This window comes from Pinus tabuliformis, chromosome J, assembly GCF_031772625.1.
Source record: "Pinus tabuliformis cultivar Carrire ecotype Pingquan chromosome J, CPIR1, whole genome shotgun sequence".
Classification (NCBI taxonomy): domain Eukaryota; kingdom Viridiplantae; phylum Streptophyta; class Pinopsida; order Pinales; family Pinaceae; genus Pinus; species Pinus tabuliformis.
Genome location: NC_142295.1, coordinates 758,786,161 through 758,809,050, shown reverse-complemented (window position 1 = coordinate 758,809,050; position 22,890 = coordinate 758,786,161).

The following is a 22,890-nucleotide window of genomic DNA, read 5'->3' as shown; positions in this document are numbered from 1 at the left end:
CATTGAGAAAAGGATCAATGGGGGATGGAAAGCTTATTTTGGTCTTGAAAATAACTGTAAAACGACAAACCTCGTAATGTGGGATAGAAAGAAGTTCCTCTTTGAAACTTTAGTCACTCCGGTTATCTTATATGGATGTGAGGTTTGGGGTTGTAGCATCTCTAGAGAATCCTTGAGAAAGATTGAGAAAATCCAAAAGCGTTTTATATAGTATAACCTCAAAATTAAAAGCAACACACCCTATCCTATTCTCCTTATAGAAGTGGCTCTTTCCCCTATCCACAACCAAGCTATGACTAGGCTTCTGTTGTACAAGCACAAACTCAATAACATAGTAGACCATAGACTTCCTAAGCTAGCTTTAAATTCCAGCCAAAACCACCTAAGGCTCAAATGAGGTTGGTATAAAGACACGAGGGCCTGGTTAAACCATTGGGAGATAGACGAGAATGTTGCATTGCAAAACATTAATAACATTAAAAATATTGTTACTTCTAAGTTCAAAGAAAAAATGTGGTGTGAGAAAGATTTAGGAGCTAAAGGAAAATTAAGATATTATAAGGAGGTCATCAACCCCACCCTAGAAGATCAAAAGTATCTCTTTGTTTTAACTAGCTCAAAGAAGAAAATTAATATACCCAAGATTAGAACAAATTCTCATGAACTCCATAATGAAACGGGTTGTTGGGCAGTTCCTAAAACACCATGGATGGAAAGGTTGTGCCATCTCTGTGAGAATATGAACATCGAGGATGAAAATCACTTCCTCTTAGAGTGCCCCATGTACAACCACATTAGATCTCAGTTTCAAAATCTTTGTTGTAATACTCACCTTCCTAGCCTTTTACGTTGTCAAAATTACAGTGAGCTCGGGAAGCTTCTCTCCAAGATTTTTGAGCATAGGAAAAAAATCTTAAATCAAACTAAATAATTCGTTTCTTTAGGTCCGATAGACCAAAGTTTGGTGTGAGTGGACGTTAACCACCACCACCATCATCATATTTATTATTAGTAAAGATATAATAATACAAATAATATTAAAAAAAACTATTACCATAAAAATATTATTATTATCATGATAATTAATAATTTATATTAATAATTATTTAATTTTAAATTATGTAATATAAATTAATTATTTAATAATAATATTTATTTGATTAGAGTAGTAATATTAATAAATAATAATAATTTTATTAAAAATAATTATAATAATCTTTAATTATTAATTAATTATTAATTCATTGTTAAATCGTTATTAACTCATTATTAAAATTATTAATTCATACCATTATTATTAACAATTCAATATTAATTTATTATTAATTATTAATTATTAATTAAATATTATTAATAAATTAACTTATTATTATTATTTGAATTTAGGTTTCCATTATCCATAACTTGTATGCTGACAAAAATATCTAATATGATTCATCTTCACGATTATTATTATTATTATTAATCAAGGGTGATTTATAAACCATGGTTGACCATGCTAAACCATGGTTAATTTTCATATCAAGGAAATCTTTGTGACAACCCCGTGACCATGGTTGACCATGATTAACGATGGATGTCTATGTTTGATTTTATAAAACATGATTGAACATGGTTGACCAAGTTCATGATTGACCATGGCTAACCATGATTATCATATTGAGACACTCTTTGTCATAATGCGATGTTGGACCATGGTTGACACAATGATTGATTTTCATATTGAGACAATCTTTGTCATAATGAGTAGTTGGACAATGATTGACCATCATTAACCATGACTGACCATAATTGATTTTATAAAATATGGTTGACCATGACAAATTTTTGTTTTGTCACAATGCGACAATCGACCATGGTTGACCATGTTTGACTAAGGATGACTATGAGTGAACAATGTTGACTATCATTGAGTATGGTAAACATATAGTTGATTAGCATTGACCATGATTGACTATTTATACATTGACTGCAAAGGTTAAATATTTTTCTCTATATTGTCATCATTATGACTCTAGATATTTGTATATGTTTGATTATAAGCATGTTAAACATAATCCCTATCAATTATAATGGTTCAACATGATCTGCATGTTCACTATCTTTGATGAGATTGATCATGAAGATTAATCATGGTTATAATGTGTTAGTGTTTAAATTAACATATTATTACTGTGGAAATTTATAAATCAATGTAATAATCTATAGTTATTATTTTATTATTATAAATTTATTAAAGTTTAAATAATATTATTAAGTTTAAATGACATTAACAAAATAATAATAATAATAATAATAATAATGTATTATTAATATTAGTAATTATATTAATGTATTTATATCATTATTTATTATTATTATTATTATTATTAAATCTTATATTTTAAATTTAATATTATTAGAGTAAAACTCTAAAAGTAAATCATATATAAGTTTACGATAGATTTTTCTGCGTAAATCACATGGTATTTCATTTGTCGTCGTGTTTCTTGTGACCTTTGTTCTTTAAGGTGTGGTTGATATAGTTGGAGGTATTGTAATAGCACTTCATTTATGCTATTGGTTTTATTCTAATAACAGAAGGAAAATAATCTCAAAATTAATCTATGATAATATACTAATTTTAACCCTTAAATAAACTATTAATTAATTTTAAATTATTAAAATATTCTTTCTAACCCTTAAATCACTCTAATATTTATATATTTAATAACTTTTATAAATAACTATTAATTTAAAATCAATTTATTCTATAATTAATTTATTTTAATTTATAAATATAAGTGTATTAGACCGGCCCTTTAACCTATATTTTAATAAAAATATAACTAACTATTTATATATTACTCTAATATTTGTATATTTAATAACTTTTATAACTAACTATTAATTACTCTAATATTTATATATAATAACTTTGATAACTAATTATTAATTTAAATTAATTTATTTTATAATTTATTTATTTTAATATATATTTATAATTATAAGATTATAAAACTAGTCCATTTAATTTGATTTTTAATAACAATATAACTAATAGAATTAACTTATTTAATTAAATAAATGTTTTACCCCTAATCTTGTGCAAACTAATCGTTTATCAGTCAAATCTAGCCGTTGTCAATTTAGCCATTACCTGGTCATGAAATATAGCCGTTGGATGTTCTGCTCTATCTATTTAATATGCAAAGCGAGATCTGTTCATTCAACTTGTCCTGATGATGAACCACACTCATTGGTTCGAAACGCGTTAACAAATGAAATACCATGTGATTTACGCAGAAAAATCTATCGTAAACTTGATATGGATCACAGAAATCTCAATTCAACAAATATTCAAGTTATGAAATATTAATTTTTTTGGCCGTGTAGTTATTTGTAATATTTAAATTATTAAATATTTTTATTATTTTAGATGACTATTTTAATTTTTTATTATTTTTAATTTATAATTAATTTAAATAACTATAATGTAGGTGTTTATTTTAATATTTTTTATTAATTTATATAACTATTTTAATTATGAAATTATTACAAATACATGTATTATTTAAACTTTTATTTTTTAATTATGTTTAATTTTCATTCTCACTCACTTCATTTCATTAAAATGTATCATATTTTTAAAGTTTTGTTTTTTTATAAGTATTTTTAAATTTGTTATAACAAAATACTAATACCACATTATGATTACATTAAATAAAATAAAATTTTATATTCACTTTTACCTATTTGTTGTGAATAAAAAAAATAATTTTTATTTTCCATTACATTTTCCTATTATTTAAAAATATAATTAGACAATACTATTTTTTACTTACATTTATTTTTATAAGTACTAGTATATTTTCATGAGTAGTCCACATTTATGTTACAGAAATCATATTTTTATAAGTACCAATATATTTGCATAAGTAATACACATTTATGTTACAAAAATCACCTTTTAACTTAATTTAATTTTTAAATTATTAGATGTTTTGATTATTTTAGATGACTATTTGTTATCTAGTAATAGCCAACAACTTGCTCTCCATCAAGCCTTGTAGTCTTTCCAAAGCTCATTATGTTACAAAAATCACCCTTATCCCCTTTTTAATTTAATTTAATGTTTAAATTATTAAATGCTTTTATTATTTTAGAGGACTATTTGTTATCTAATAATAGACCTATGTGGTGCAAAAAATCACCAACAACTTTTTCTCTCGAACAATTTGCATACTTAGCCTTGTAGTCTTTCCAAAGCTCATTATGTTACAAAAATCACCCTTTTTAATTTAATTTAATGTTTTTATTATTTTAGATGACTATCTGTTATCTAATAATAGACATATGTGGTGCAAAAAATCACCAACTTTTGCTCTCGATCAATTTGCATACTTAGCCTGGTAGTCTTTCCAAAGCTCATCCGCGGATTTACCAGTGATATCCTTGAAGGATTCGATATCCCATAAAAATCTTATTTTCCCATTGAAACAAAAAATATGTTGTTGGGAGGTATGACTATAATTTTTGTTATACATTATTAATAAAAAAGTTACTAATTGGTTAAAAAAATTTAAATTTTTTATCTAAATTATTTAATTCTTATTATTTTATTATCTATTAAATATGGGAATTTGGTGAAATTTTTTATTTAGATCAAATCTTGATTTTTGTTGTTTAAATTGGAATTTTTATTGTATATAAAGATTGGACACCCTAAAAATTCCCCATTGAATTGTGAGATTATGGAGAGTTCACAATTCAAATTTGTGATTCCCACAAATTCTTTTAGGATTTTGGATAAATTAGAGCTGAAAATAAGGAAAATCTCCAAAAATTCTAACAGATTGACTAAAACATCTGGAAATAATGTTTCCTCAACATTAATTTTGTTAATTTCAATTCTTTTAAAATACAATAATTAACAACATATAAATAATATTCAAAACATTTTATTGTTACCATATAAATAGTTCTCAAAACCTTTTATTATCATTTACTATTATAAATTTATCTTAACCACAAATTTACCTAACTCTTAAAAATCAAATCTTTTTAAATTTTTTAGTATAGATTTATCTCAACCTCACATTTACCAAATTTTTAAAAAGATCAAATCTCTTTAGATTGCAAACTTATTTAAAAAAAAAAGCTTGAAAATTAATCTTTTGAACCTAAAGTTCCCAAATAGATTAATGGTTAAGTTGAGCACCTCACGTAATAGATTTGTGCTTAAGTTGAGTTTACAGTAGTTCTATATATAATTTTTCATTTTCCCTGCGAGACCTTTGGTGATACAAGATGTTTTATTCAGATATTTGTTGAGTCGAAAACCTCCGTTTCGCATGACATTGGCAGGTTCACGGTTGAGGCTAATGGCTCTTGAGGAGAATCACTTTTAGAGTCTGATAATTTAATACCCTTTTCTGCGTCAGAATAATTGCAGTGAATTCGAGAGGAGTCCACCGTCAGAATCATTTTGGTTTTCGAGAGTTCTTTAGGGTCGACTTCCCAGCTTTGGGACAATATTTATAGTAGGATCTACAGTGAAAAGAGACAATTTCATATTTCATATAGATTATTTCACTATGAATTGTTGGGCCCAGAAAGCTTTATTTGAGTAGTGAATTTCATGTTGTAGTTTATTTTCATGTTTATTTGAGTATATGTGAGCTTCATATAATATTTAGTGTCATTATTAATATAAGAGAATTTGTTAAAGGCATTTTCAATTGAAGTCAAAGTAGCAAGATTCCACATATGCAAAGAGAGATTAGAGAACTTTACCCTAATAGGACAGTAGATATTGATGCTGAAATAAGATAAAAGAGGGGAAACATGGCAGCATTGAAAGTTGTGCACTACTTTAGAATCCACTCACAATCTCTAGCTATGATGAAAAATTTAGTGAAAAAACTTCTTGCCAAAGGGTAAATGTTCAAGTCTGTAGAGATAAGCGGCTTCCAATTCTTAGAAATCCAAGAATAGAGATCATCCAATTCTTAGAAATCCAAGAATAGAGATTAACAAATTTAGCTTCCAATTCTTAAAAATCCAAAAATAAAAATCAACAATAGAGATTATCAAATTTAGACCACAGACCATTAAACCTGCAAATCAGACCAGTCTCAAAGTTCACATAAGACCTCATTCCCTAAAGAATGCTCAACTGAGGGGGCTTCACTTGCCCGAAACATTGTGATACCAGAGGGAGGGTAACTAGTAACAACATATTTTAGAATATCAAAGAATGATGAGCAAGTTCCTAACGAGGTCCCACTTCATTTGGAGAAGAGGCAACGTCCTTATCACCAGAAACTGGAGTAGAGGGTGTGGAAGAACTAGTTGACAAGAAGGCAGGGTGAACAGGGTAATTCCTATTTCTTACCCTATAGGAATTTTAATGCGGCTTGACATGGGGCCGGTATAAGGCTATACAACAGGTCGCTAGGTGATGAGAGAGAAAATAAAAATAGCGGCGTGTTGTATCGCCTTATACCGGCCCCATGTCAGGCCGCATTAAAATTCCTATAGGGTAAGAAATAGGAATTGCCAGGGGAACAGCCCCACAGACCACGTTAACATGAGGACCAACCACACTCTTCCCCAAAACTGAATAATTGTTTCCATCTCATGACAAGACTGGGGATTTAGGCAGAGAACTCTTCCCCATGTTTATAATCACGGATGAAGGGCCTATGTGGAGAGCAACACAAAGCAGAGGAGATAGATACGGTTGCGAACGAGGGGCTAGACACCATAAGAATGTTGTCATCATAGAGAGAAGAGGAGGGAGCGGGTGAGCATGTTTGGACACACTGCCATTCCAGCATTCAAATATCACAATACCAATACCAATAAAAACGAAAGGAATTTTCTGAGATCCCAACAACTACTTTCATCTCGTGAAAAAATGAACAAAGCACTAAGAGAGGAGGCCTGCATCTACATATCCTTTTGCAGCTATGACATGCACCCCTAGGCTTCCCATGTATATTTTACTCATCACAAGAAGCGCTTGCCATTTCAAAATTCAAATTGAATGGATATGTGAAATCACACATTTTTGATACATTGATTTATGCATGAAGTAAAAGAAAGGATGACATCTAACCTCGGGCATACCAGATGCCGAGAAATATAGAGTCTTAACTTTATTTCCAGCCAAAGGTATCTGTTCTGGCAGCCCTACCATGTTCGTCACTGATAAATTAATTTTTTATTATTATTGTTAATACTCAATTTGTTAGTATTATTTATCGTTAATAGTGTTTATATTAATAATGGCATTAATATGGCTAATATTATTTATAGTAATAATGTGATTAATATTGATATTGATAATTATCAATGATGTTATTAATATTAATGATATTAATGATATTATTAATATTGTTAATAATTTTATTAATAATTATAATTATTAATATTAATAAATAATATTAAAATTAAAATTAATTTTTATAAATGTTAATAATATTAAAAGTAATTTTAATATTCCTAATCATATTAATTAATTTTAATATTAATAATTAATATTCAAATAAATATTAATATTAATATTCAAATTAATAATAATAATAATATTAAAATAAATATTGATAAATAATATTAAATATTATTAATATTAATGATTTTATGATTAATATTAAAATTTATTAATTAATAATATGATTAATAATATATCTCAACCTTCAACCCCTGATCGTGGAAGGAGACTCTCAGATTCTCATAAACATGGCCAAGCGCCTTCAGAATGGCTCTCAAGCAAAAACAATCGCCGCCAGCTGGAGGCTCGAAGCCAGACTAGAGGCCATCGAACAAGCTCTCCGCAGCAACAGGGCCATTTCCTTCAATCACACAAAAAGGGAAGGCAACAAGGTTGCAGACCTCCTAGCCAACATAGGAGTAGAAAATGAGAATACTCTCCTCACAGGAAACACGACTATAATACCAAATAATGTCCAGGCTCAGGAATACGCTAGGCTGGTCCAAAGCGATGCTGCTTCCCCGGATGCGGGTGACACTACGAATAGAGGTGAGGAGCCACATGGAAGCCATGTGCTGCCTCAAGCCTAAGACAGGCATTCAATGCGAAACGCCGCCAAGGAATATAAGTGTGGGTTCTCATGGACGGCAATTCAATGCTCTGTACGGGGTTCAGGTGCGACTGCAGCGAGCAGTTATGGCGTGCAGGGTTCGAGGAAGCGATGAAGAGTTTAAGAAAGGTGATGGGGGGGATTGTAATGTGCTGGTTCGCGCTCAGAATCTAGAGTTTGGTGTCCAGGCTCCTGCCCGGTCTATGGTTTACGGAGCAACATCTCTCGCCATCCCTCTGTCAGTTGAACGCTGTATCAAGTTGGAAAGGTTGGTTGGGTGGCACTTCAATTCATCAAATTCCTCCTATTCTGCTTTGTTCTATCCCCCTGGTACTTTTGCAAAGATGGTCAGGCCTCTACAGCGCCTGCTCAGCCGTCGAGGCTCTAGCCGAGGTGGGTCTTCCCGTCCTTCAGCTGCAAATCCCCAATCCCTCTGCTGTCGATGCCTTTGCCATCGAATTGCTGAAGCCAACCCCCTCCAATCAAGCCAATTCATGGACTCCAGAAGCCCAGATTCTGACTCGGCACCTCTGCCTGCTTTTGGTACTGCCATCTTCTCCTTCAGCAGCTCCCAGGAAAAATCTCGTATCAACGCCCACGTCTCGGTCCTCTTCCTTGAAGAACCTCAGGATGAGGGCGAGGAACACCCCAGCAAAGAGATGCACCAGGCAGGGAGCTCAAAGGATGTCGAGGAAACGCCAGAGGCTGCTCCAGAGCATGCCGCCAACCCACCTCAGACTCAGGCAGCGCTTTCACCCACGGGGGACAAGAACGACTTGGATTCTTTCCCTACGGCAAAGGAAATGGAAGAATATGGCTGGTGCAGGATCGTCGAGGAGAATCCGGATGATTAGTCATCCTTTCGCTCAGCAACACTCGCTCAGGCGCTGCTCAAGTCCTCCTATGAATTTCTGTGTTTGTTATATTGGCCTACTGCATGTTCTTGCTATGTTTGTTTGGTTCGGAAGAGATCTTGATAAAGGTTTTTTTGATGCCCCTGCGTGGGATCTTGATGAAGGTTTTTTGAGCCCCTGTGCGGGTTGTTAATTTTTGAACTGGTAGCACTTCTGTGGTTTCAAGCCCCTGCGTGGGCGGTTTGGCTTAGTCACGGTGCCCCTGCGTGGGCTGCTCTTTCTGATAACTTTCAGTCCAAAGTGCCATCCGTGGCCTTTGGCAATATGACTCAGTAACTGTAAATGTTTTTCCTGTTCCTGTATATAATAGAATAGTATAGTTTTAACAAGAAAAAATAAATATGATTAATAATATTAATAAATTAAAATAATAATAATAGTAATAATAAACCATTTTAATAAATCAAATTTTATCAATATTATTCATAATATTAAAAATTAATGTTAAAATTAAAATTAAAATTAAAATTAAAATTAAAATTAATATTAAAATTAATATTAATATTAAAATCTATCTCAATAAAATAAATATTAAAATTTATTATTATTATTTTTAATACTAAATATTGTTAATATTATTTATTAATATTAATGTAAATATTATTTATAGTAATATTAATATTATTAATAAATTAAATAATAATAATAATAAATCATATTAATAAATTAAAATTTATTATTATTATTTTTAATACTAAATATTGTTAATATTATTTATTAATATTAATGTAAATATTATTTATAGTAATAATAAATGTTGTTAATAATATTAATATCATTAATTAAATTTCTTAAATTTAATATTGAAATTTAATTTTTATTAATAATATTAATGTTATTAATAATATTACAACTATTATTTTTTAAAAAAGCTTATAGTATTAGTATTATAAATTTCTCGGATTACCTAATAATATAAATAATATAATTAATATTATAATTAATGTTATTAAACATTTTAATGTTTCAATTAATCTTATCAATGTTAATGTTTTGATTAATTAATGTTAATTAATGTTTTATTTAATTAATTAAATGATGTTATATTAACTAAGGACTATTTTGAGTGAACAAGGTTGATTATTATGGTAAATATAAGGTTTGCTAAGTCTGAATGTGGTCATATTTGGCGACTAATGTAATTGACTATTATAATTATGTCCTTCTTAATTTTTCTTTTAATTATGTATTAATGATTTAATTAATATACGAGTGTTAATAAATTAATAGTATTATTAATTAATATTAATATATTTATTTAAAGATTTTAATTAATGTTATTGAATATTTTAATTAATGTTTTAAGTAATTTTTTAATGTTTTAAATCATTTTCTAATGTTTTAATTAATTCAGACATTAATTAAAATATGAGGTATAATGTGTTAACATTGAAATTTAATTAATGTTTAGTGTTAATTAATTATTAACACTGATATTTAATAAATTAGTTAACACTCATAAATTATTTATTAACAAATTAATAAATTTAATAACACTCATATTCTAAATAATGTTTTAAGTAAATTTTTAATGTTTTAATTAATTTTTAATTAATTAATTGATGTTATAGTGATTGAAGAGGGATTTGAGTGAATTAAAGTTGGCTATTGTCAAATAATATAAACATAGGTTGACCAAATGTGAATGTACTCATATTTGCCTATGTTCTACTAATGTAGTTCACTATAAATTTTAATATATTTAAAATTATACAACTAATAATTTTAATATATTTAAAATTATAGTTTAATAATTTAATGTAATAATCACATTATTAAAATAATTTAATCACTCTTCATATACTATTAGTTGTATAATAAAAACCCTAAGGTTATATTATTATATAAAAATTCTAGTAAGCCCATATCCATGTAGTTAATTTAACCTCACACCCAAGTTGTGGAACACAACACAATATATTATAATTTAAAGCTACTATTTAATACTTATTTATATTATTTAAATAATAGTGAAACCCTCCTCATTATTAATTAATCGTTATACATTTGTTGGTTAAGAAGAATACTTTACAAAAGGGAGTCAAAATTGGTTTATATTATTTAAATAATAGTGAGACCTAAATAATAGTGAAACCCTCCTTATTATTGATTAATCATGATACATTTGTTTGTTAAGGAGGATACTTTACAAAAAAGAGTCAAAATTGGTTGGATGTAGCAACAAGTGTGGTTTTTTTAGCAATAACAATTCAAACCATGAAAACATGGATAATTTAATAAATTCATATTCCATCCACTATAGCTACCTCTCAAGTGGGCATACCTTCGAATGGCATGCATAAGAAACAACTCAGGTCATGGAGTGGATAAAAAACAACTCTTGACAACCAAACAAACATACATTTGTTCAAGGATAAAAAACAACTCTTGACAACCAAACAAACATACATTTGTTCAAGCAACCACTCACGTAATGGAGAGGATAAAAATAATAAAACTCTTGATAATGGGTTGAATAGACATACGTTTTCAGAGTGTGAATAGCTAAAAGTTTCAAAATCAATCCACATTGTAGTGCATGTTTTATAAGTTTTTATTTTTTAATTCATTTTTGAGTAATTAGTATACGTGGTTATCAACAACATGTAAAATAAAGTTTTAATCATTTTTCGTAAAAAAATAATTTAAGTATGGTTTAAACATGTGATTTATATATGCAAGGAAGTTATCACTTTTAATTCCAGGTACTGTAAAATTTTAATCATATTTTGGAAAAAAGTAATTTAGGTATGGTTTAAAAATATGATTTATATATGCAAGGAAGTTATCGCTTTTAACTCCATTAATTGATGGAGTGGGAGAATATACTAGCATATAGTAAAATTTTAATCATGCTTTGGAAAAAAATAATTTAAGTATGGTTTAAAAATGTGATTTATATATGCAAGGAAGTTATAGCTTTTAACTCCATTAGTTGATGGAGTGGCAACAATGAGAATATACTAGCATCTTTCAATTTAACTCCATTAGTTGATGGAGTGGCAACAAATACTAGCATCTTTCAATTTAGACAATCAAATCAAAAAAATTATTAGGAAAATGATTAAAGTAGCAAATTCCAATAGGGGAAAGCCTATTAGCGTAATTAAAAATTACTAATCCTAAACTTAATATTAATAATTATAAATTATTAAATAATTATTATTAATAACTATAAATTATTAAATATTTATTAGTAATAATTATTGTAATTACTATTTGTAAAAGGGATAAATATTATAAACCAAAGAGATTAATAAAACCAAGGGATTATTCATATTAAAAACCCAATGGATTAATATTAAAATCCTATGGGATTAATAAACCCAAGGATTAATATTATAAACTTTGGGGATTATTAACACAAGCGATCATTAAACCCAAGGGATTAATAACCCCAACTAATTATTAATATTATAAACCCAAGGGAATAACATTAGAGCTTAGGATTAATATTAAACCCTAGGAATATAAACCCTAATATTAATATTATAAACTTTAGGATTAATATTATAAACCCAAGATATTAATACTATAAATCCAAGGAATTTATAATCCTAAGGGAATAATTTTAAACCCAAGGGATTAATATTATAAACCCAAGGGAATAATTTTAAACCCAAGGGATTAATATTATAAACCCAAGGGAATAATATTAAACCCAAGGGATTAATAACCCCAACTAATTCTTAATATTATAAACCCAAGAGAATAACATTAGAGCTTAGGATTAATATTAAACCCTAGGAATATAAAACCTAATATTAATATTATAAACGTAAGGATTACTATTATAAACCCAAGAGATTAATATTATAAACCCAAGGGAGTAATATTAAACCCTAGAAATATAAAACCTAAAACTAATATACCCAAGGGATTAATATTGTAAACCCTAGGCTTAATATTAAACCCTATGGTTAATATTGTAAACCCAATGAATTTATATTATAAACCCAAAAGATTATAAACCCAAGGGATTTATATTAAACCTTAAGATTAATATATAAATCCTATCATAATATTATACCATAACAATATTATCCCTTAGATTAATAAACCCAAGGGATTGATTATATAAACCCAAGGCACTAATAAAAAGAAGGGATTAATACTAAAAACTGAAAAACCCGAAGGATTAATATTATAAGCCTAGGGTATATAAACCCTAAGATAAATATTATAAACTACAAAACAAAACATGGTTGACCATGATTTATTTTCATATTGAAAGAATCATTGTCACAATGTGACGTTGGACCATGGTTGACCATGATTGTCCATGGTTGGTTTTAATATTGACTATCTTTGTTACAATGTGATGTTGGACCATGGTTGACATAACATTAAACTTAAGGTTTCATATCAAATCATAGGAACATAAACAATAAGATTAATAAAGTGAAGGGGTTAATAGCATAAACCTAAGGGATGATAAACTAAAGATATTAATGCTAACCCCTAATATTAATATTATAAACCATTAGCTTAATATTAAACCCATAGAATTAATATTATAAACCTAAGGGAATAATTTTAAACTGAAGGGAATAATATTAAACTCTAGGAATATAAACCGTATAACTCATAAACTGGATGGATTAATATTGTAAACCCTAGGCTTAATATTAAAACCTAGGAATATAAATCATATGATTAATATTATAAACCCTAAGAATTTATATTATAAACACAACGGATTATAAACCCAAGGGATTTATATTAAACCTTAGGATTAATATATAAACCCTATCATAATATTATACCCTAAGAATATCAACCCTTAGATTAACAAACCCAAGGGATTCATATTATAAACAAAAGACATTAATATTAAAAACCCAAGGAATTTTAAGCACAAAGAAATAGCATTAAACCTTAGGATTAATATGAAATCCTATGAACATAAACCCTAAGATTAATAAAACTAAGGGATCAATATTATAAACCATAGGATTAATATTAAACCTTTAGAATATAAACCTTATTATTTACATTAGAAACCCTAGGACCAATATTATAAACCTAAGAAATTAATAAACCCATTGGATTAATATTAAAACCTAGAGGGATTATAAACCCAAGGGAATAACATTAAAGTCTACGATTAATATTAAACCCTCGGAATATAAACCCTAAGATTAATATTATAAACCTTAGAATTAATTTTATAAACCCAATAGATTAATACTATAAATCGAAGCAATTTATAAACCTAAGGGATTAATTTTATAAATGCAAGGGAAAAATTATTAAACCTAAGGGAATAATTTTAAATCCAATGTATTAATATTATAAACCCAAGGGAATAATATTAAACCCTAGGATGAATATTAAACCCTAAAACTAATATACCCAAGGGATTGATATTGTAAACACTAGGCTTAATATTAAACCATATGATCAATATTATAAACCTAAAGAATTTATATTATAAAACCAAGGGATTTATATTAAACCTTAGGATTAATATATAAACCCTATCATAATATTATACCATAAGAATATGAACCCTTAGATTACTAAACCCAAGCCACTAATAAAAATAAGGGATTAATACTAAAAACTGAAATACCCAAAGGATTAATATTGTAAAACCAAGGTATATAAACCTTAAAAAAAACATGGTTTACCATGATTCATTTTCATATTGACACAATATTTTTCACAATGCAATATTGGACCATGGTTGACCATGATTAATTTTCATATTGAAAGAATCATTGTCACAATGTGACGTTGGACCATGGTTGACCATGATTGACCATGGATGGTTTTAATATTGACAATATTTGTCACAATGCGACGTTGGACCATGGTTGACATAACATTAAACATTAGGTTTAATATTAAATCCTAGGAACATAAACACTAAGATTAATAAACTGAAGGGATTAATATTATAAACCCAATGAATTATTAACTAAATGGATTAATATTAAATGTGAAAATTAATATCATAAAACATAGGCTTAACATTAAACCCTTAGAATATAAACCCTATCATTAATATTAGAAACCCAAGGACCAATATTATAAACCTAAGATATTAATAAACCCATTGGATTAATATTAAAAACCAAAGCAATTATAAGCCCAAGGGAATAACATTAGATCTTACGATTAATATTAAATCCTAGGAATATAAACCCTAATATTAATATTATAAACCTTACGATTAATATTATAAACCTAAGAGATTAGTACTATAAATCCAAGGAATTTATAAACCTAAGGGATTAATATTATAAACTCAATAGATTATAAGCCGAGGGGAATAATTTTAAACCCAAAGGATTAATATTATAAACCTAAGGGAATAATTTTAAACCCAAGAGAATAATATTGAACCGTGGGAATATAAACCCTAAAACTAATAAACCCAAGGGATTAATATTGTGAACTCTAGGCTTAATATTAAACCCTAGGAATTTATATACCTAAGGGATTAATATTATAAAATCAATGGATTATAAATCGAGGGAGATAATTTTAAACCCAAGGGATTAAAATTATAAACGTGAAGTAGTAATTTCAAACCCAAGGCAATAGTATTAAACCCTAGGAGTATAAACCCTAAAACTCATAAATCCAAAGGATTAATATTTTAAACCCCAGGGTTAATATTAAACCATAGGGTGAATATTAAACGCTAGGAATATAAACTCTATGATTAATATTATAAACCATAAGAATTTATATTATAAACCCAAGGGATATATATTAAACCTTAAGATTAATATATAAACCCTATCATAATATTCTAATCTCAGAATATGAACCCTTAGATTAATAAACCAATGGGATTGATATTATAAACACAAGGAATTAATAAAAGAAAAGATTAATGCTGAAAATCCAAAGGATTATTGTAAACACAATGTATATAAATCCTAAGATAAATATTATAAACCCTAAAACAAACATGATTGACCATGGTGATTTTCATATTGATACAATTTTTGTCACAATGCGATGTTGGATCATGGTTGACCATGATTGATTTTTATATTGAAAGAATATTTGTCATAATGTGACCTTAGACCATGATTGATTTTAATATTAGTAAGCTTTTTCACAATGAAACATTCGACCATTTCTTAAAACTAATAAGCTGAAGGGATTAATATTGTAAACCCGAGTCTTAATATTAAACCCTAGGAATATATAAACCTAAGGGATTAATATTATAAACTCAATGGATTATAAACCGAGGGGAATAAGTTTAAACCCAAGGGATTAATATTATAAACCTAAGGGAATAATTTTAAACCCAAGGGAATAATATTAAACCCTAGGAATACAAACCCTAAAACTAATAAACCGAAGGGATTAATATTGTAAACCCTAGGATTAAAATTAAACCCTAGGAATATAAACCCTATGATTAATATTATAAATCCTAAGAATTTATATTATAAACCAAATGGAATATAAACCCAAGGGATTTATATTAAACCTTAGGATTAATATGTAAACTCTATCATAATATTCTACCTTAGGAATATGAACCCTTAGATTCATAAGCCCAAGGTATTGATATTATAAATACAAGGCATTAATGAAAAAAAGGGGATTAATAATGAAACTCCAAAGGAATAATATTGTAAACCCAAGGTATATAACCCCTAAGATAAATATTATAAACCCTAAAACAAACATGGTTGACCATGGTTGATTTTCGTATTTAGACAATATTTGTCACAATGTGATGTTAGACCATGGTTTACCATGATTGATTTTCATATTGAAAGAATTTTTGTCACAATGTGATGTTCAACCATGGTTAGCCATGGTTTATTTCAATATTGATAAGCTTTATCACAATGCGACATTCGACTATTTCCTAAAACTAATAAACTGAGGGGATTAATATTGTAAACCCTGGGCTTAATTTTAAATCCTATGAATGTAAACCCTAGGAATTTCTAAACCTAAGGGATTAATATTATAAAATCAATGTATTATAGACTGAGGGGAATAATTTTAAACCCGAGGGATTAATATTATAAACCTAAGGTAATAATTTTTAACCCAAGGGAATAATATTAAACCCTAGGAATATAAACCCTAAAACTCATCAACCCAAGGGATTAATATTGAAAACCCTAAGCTTAATATTTAAGCCTAGGAATATAACCTTATGATTAATATTATAAACCCTAAGAATTTATATTATAAACCCAAGGGATTTGTATTAAACATTAGCATTAATATATAAACCCTATCATAATATTCTACCCTAGGAATATGAACCGTTAAATTAATAAACCTAAGAGATTGATATTATAAACACAAGGCATTAATTAAAAAAAAAAGGATCCACACTGAAAATCCAAAGGATTAATATTGTAAATCGAAGGTATATAAACCCTAAAACAAACATGGTTGACCATGGTTGATTTTCATATTGAGAAAATATTTGTCACAATACGATGTTGGACCATGGTTGACAATTATTTATTTTCATAATTAAATAATCTTTGTCACAATGTGACGTTGGACCATGGTTGATTTAAATATTGACAAGCTTTGTCAAAATGTGACGTTCGACCTTGGTTGTGACAATGTGACGATGGACCATAAGACAATATTTTTCACGATGTGACCATGCCTATTGATAATCATTAACCATGGTTGACCATGATTTACCATAATTGATTTTCATTTTGAGACAATCTTTGTCACAATGCGACATTTGACCATGGTTGATATTCATATTGAGACAATCTTTGTTACAATGTGATGTTGGACCATGGTTGACCATGAATGACGATGGTTGACAATGGTTGAACATGGTTGATTTTCATATTAAGACAATCTTTGTCACAATGTGACATTGGAACATGGTTATAAACCCAAGGGATTTATATTAAACCCTAGGATTAATTTTATAAACCATATGAATAATATACCCTAGCAATATGAACTCTCATATTAATAAACTCAATGGATTAATATTATAAACCAAATGGACTAATAAACGCAAGAGATTAACACTAAAACCCAAGGGATTATAAACCCAAGGGATTATAAACCCAAGGGAATAATATTAAACCCAAGGGTTTAATATTATAAACCCTAAAATAAACATGGTTGACCATGGTTTATTTTCATATTGACACAATCTTTATCACAATGTGGCATTGGACCATGGTTGACCATGAGTGATTTTCATATTGAGACAATCTTTGTCAGAATGTGATGTTGGACTATGGTTGACCATGGTTGATTTTCATAGCGAGACAATCTTTATCACAATGCGAAGTTGGACCATGGTTGACCATAAATGACCATCATTGTCATAATGTGATGTTGGACGAAGAGACAATCTTCATCACAATGTGACCATGATTATTGACCATGGTTGACCATGATTGACCATGGTTGAGCGTGATTGACCATTGTTGGTCATGGTCGAGGATGGATGACCATGGTTGATTTTCATATTAAGACAATTTTTGTCACAGTATGATGTTGGACAATACTTGACCTTGATTGATCAGGGTTTACCATAATTGACAATGATTGAACATAGTTGATTTTCATATTGAGAAAATCTTTGTGACAATGCAACGTTTGACTAAGGTGGACCATGATTATTTAATGTTATTAATATTAATAATTAATGTTAAAATTAATATTTATAAATATTAATAATAATAATAATACTAAAATTAAAATTAATAATAATAATATAAATATTTAACATTATTTAATTAACAACTACTACTACTACTAAACTTTTTATTATTATTATTGTTGATACTAAATATTGTTAGTATTATTTATCAATATTAATGTTAATATTATTTATAGTAATAATGTTATTAATATTACTATTAATAATATTTTTTTCTAAGTAAGATTAGTCTATTAACAAAAAGGAAATAAAATTACAGCGAGACCGAAGTCAGATACATTGCCCTGAAGAGAGGCAAAGGTGTCAAGATAAACATGGCATGAGACTGCCCCAGTTCAGGGAGCTCAGTCTTGAACCTTTTACTGAGTTTACAAAATACAAAAAAAGAGCTGAAATTCCATATCACCATCTGAACAAAAACATGCCCAATAGTATGGGCCGCCTGTCGAGCTATCATGACATCAAAAAACAAGCTAAACATCAGGAGGTTCTTCAATAATCCGGCACCAACCTGTATCATACATGTTCCCTTCAGGAGCTGCTGCTGAGTTGGATGGACCAGGGTTGACCGGTGCCATAGCCACGTTCGGAGCGCTGCTGGCTGGTGCCTCAGGAACCTGCAAAGACTCTCTACCAATCTCCAACTGGATGCTCGATGTCGGAACAGAAACAGGTCCTGGGCCCCCCTGATGAGAACTCGGCTCTCCCTCTTGGGCTTCCTCCTGGAAAACCACTGAAATATGCGTCGTGATTCTTGGACGATTCAGAGCGCTGCAGAAGGTGAAGAGCGCAGAGCCATATGAGGGACGCCCTCTTCCACTTCGAGTGCGAGGGTAGTGCCCAACAGAGAAGTCGCTTGAAGGGGAGGGTGACTCGGTGGACGGGCTGGAAGGCACCCGCCTAAGCTGACCTCGTCGAGACCTCATTCGATGGCGACGACGAGGCATCAGGATGACTGAAGCAGTGGTAAGAGAGCGAGGCGGGGCAGCGACGATGACAAAGCCAGTGGAGCGCGTGACCACAAAGACCAGGCTAGCGGATAACAGGAAAACTACAGTTCGCAGGCCTGGTGCCCAGGATAAAAACCAAAAGGAGGACGGAGGCAGCTCTGCCGTAAGACCAGAGCTTGGATACAGAGTCGCCTCCCCATTCATTCCACCATAAGCATCAGTGAGGATGAGACTCGCATAAATAATGCCAAAATCGGAGCTCCAACCAGACTTTGGAGAATTCTGCGAGTGAATCACCGGGATTTGCTCCCCCGCCGGCTCATAATTGAGCCTTAAAACATCAATCTCCTTCAGGTCTCGAGAATCATCCAACATAACTGCCGCAGTAAATGGAGCCAAGGTTTGAATCGAGCCGGAGCGTGCGAGCACATAAACCAGGGTGCCAGACAGGGATGGAGTATCAGAGCTGATGAACAGCGAGCAAGTGAACTCTGCATACACCAAATTCTGAGAGCCTTCATTTATGAACCAGTTGATCATGCTGTACTGAGTGGGCAGGTGTCGTGCCTCGTCGCACCACCTCTATCCCATATAGAGTGCTAGATGTTTAAACACCCGCATCCGGGATATTTGCATCTTGTTGCACTAGAATTTTGCATTCCTGTTTTTGATCATGATTTTGGATTATGTCCAGAGCTCCAGTGATCAGAGTATGTCCATTTTCCACCCCCAGGTTGGCTAGAAGATCAGCAACCTTGTTGCCTTCCCGTTTAACATGGTTGCAGATGATGGCCCGATTAGTGTGAAGCAGTTGTTCGATTGCATTCAATCTGTCTTCGAGTCTCCAGCTGTTGGCTATTTTCTATGCATGAGCCCTGTTGAGAAGTTGATTGACCATGGTGATGAGTAATAGGGAGTCACCTTCGATTTCCAGTGGTTGGAAGCCATGTCGTTGAGATAGGAGGAGGCCTTGCCAGAGTCCCTCCAGTTCAGCCGAGTTGTTGGTGTCCCAGCCAATGTTTCCATAGTATATTAGGAGGGGCAAGCCCTGATGATCTCTGAATATACCTCCAAACCCAGCCTTCCCAGGGTTGCCCTTTGAAGCCCCGTCAAAGTTGAGTTTGAAAGTGTGCTTTGGAGGGGGGGTCCATGGGTGCTTGTTTTTGTCGTTGCCTTCTGGATGTCTGAGATTGTGAGTACTTTGTGGGAGTTGAATGTTCCAGTTTTCCCATATGGATTTCTCTTTTGCATTGGAGGGGAAATCATCCGGGGTCCAAGTTTGGAGCGCCAGGGTCTCTTTAAGATTGATGCAGAAGTTGCTCCAGAGGATTTCTGAAGGAGTGCTTTGATCTTTGAATATGCGTTTGTTCTGTTCTTTCCAAATTGTCCATAGAAGGAGGTCGGGAATCAAACTCCATAGGTGGTTTAGAAGCTTGCTTTTATATGGATGCTGAGGCCAATGACGAATGGAATGGATGATATCTTCAGATCCTCTGCATCTTTTTTGGCATCGGAAGCTAGCTTTCTCCCACATTTGATTGGCAAGAGTGCAAGAGTCCAGGAGATGTTGTAGCGTTTCCTCCTGAGAATTACAATTGGGACACCTAGAGGGCCAATGATAGTTTTTTTTCCTGAGATTGTTCCATGTGAGTATTTTCCTGTGCCCAACCAGCTAGAGGAAGAGAAAAACTTTGGGCCAAGTACCCTGTGTCCATATTCTGTCCCAGATCGGATCCAGAGGCGCTGTGTCTTTGCTCACAATGTTGTAAGCCTCTTTGGTGGTAAATGTGCCTCTGGGGGTATGTCCTCATCTTAATATATCTCTGCCTTCTAAAAGTTTGATGCGTCGATTTAATAGCTCCCTTTCCAAGTCCTCCTTAGTCTGGTCATCTGCGTTCCTGATCAGCCTGTCAATCCGCTTCCATTGTCTGTATCCCTGTTCTATCTCCGGATTCCACTGTTGCTTGACGGTTTCCTTTTGTTGCTCTTCCCAATCTTGGCTAGGAGGCTGACTAAGGAGGCGGCTAAGCTTTGGAAGTTGGTTCCAGGCATCCGTCCAGAATCTAGCAGTGCTACCGTTTTTTATTTCCCAAAAACTGTGTTGTTGGATCAACAGATAATGTTGTTTCGCAGCATTCCATATTAGTGATCCTCTGATGGTCTATGGTTGGCATATTTTGCTATCCATATTGCTGCCCACGACTTAGTGGGATCAGAGAGCCATTGCCACCATATTTTTGCGCCCATGATTGTGTTGCTTTGACTAGCGTCTCGCAACCCTATTCCCCCTTGTTCTTTTGGCTTGCATACAGTGGTCCATTTTACCAAGGCCCATTTGCGATTTGTACCTGTTGCGCCCTAGAGAAAATTGCGTTGTAGAGCTTTGATTTTTTTTGAGGATGCATTTGGGCGCTGCAAAGATTGAGAAGAGGTAGAGAGGCATTGCCTGAAGCACTGCTTTGATGAGCACTAATCTACTGGCAATGTTCAAGGTTCTGTGCGTCCATAAGGAGAGGCGAGATTCCAGTTTTTCAAGGAGCATACGCCAAGAGGCGTGCTTGATGGCAGAGTCTGTGAGGGGGGCTCCAAGGTATTTGGAAGGAAGGGAGGCTATGGAGAAGCCCAGGATACGAGCAATGGCAAATTGAGTGACAGGGGGAGTGTGATAGAAGAAAATTTGCGATTTGGCCGTGTTTACACTCATTCCTGAAGCTTCAAAGAAGTCATTCAGAAGGGATTTGTAAAGGGAGGCTTCCTGAACAGAGGGGTACCCAAAAAGCATGTTTTCATCAACGAACTGTTGATGAGTAATGGCTGAAGAGTTGTGAATGGATAAACCTTTGAGGCACTGGGAGATGAGGGCTTGCTTGATATGGCGTCCCAAACCTTCTGCCATCAGAACAAATAGAAAAGGGGAGAGGGGGTCCCCCTGTCTAATACCTCTGGAGGGACTGAAAGGACGAGAGGGAATGCCATTTATGAGTATGGAGAAGAAAGTAGATGAGATTAAACTCAGAATCCAGCGAGTCCAAGTTGGGGAGAAACCAAAGGCAGTTAACATTTCTTGAATGTAAGACCAACTCAACTTATCAAAGGCTTTGGAAAGATCAATCTTAAGAATCATACCTGCCTGTTTGGAATGCTTGAGGGAGTGTATGATTTCATGCGTGAGAATGATGCCATCCAAGATTTGTCTTCCTTCTACGTATCCAGCTTGTTCAGGCGATATGAGCAGGGGCAGAAGCGGCTTCAACCTGTTGGCAATGACTTTAGATATCACCTTGTAAATGACGTTG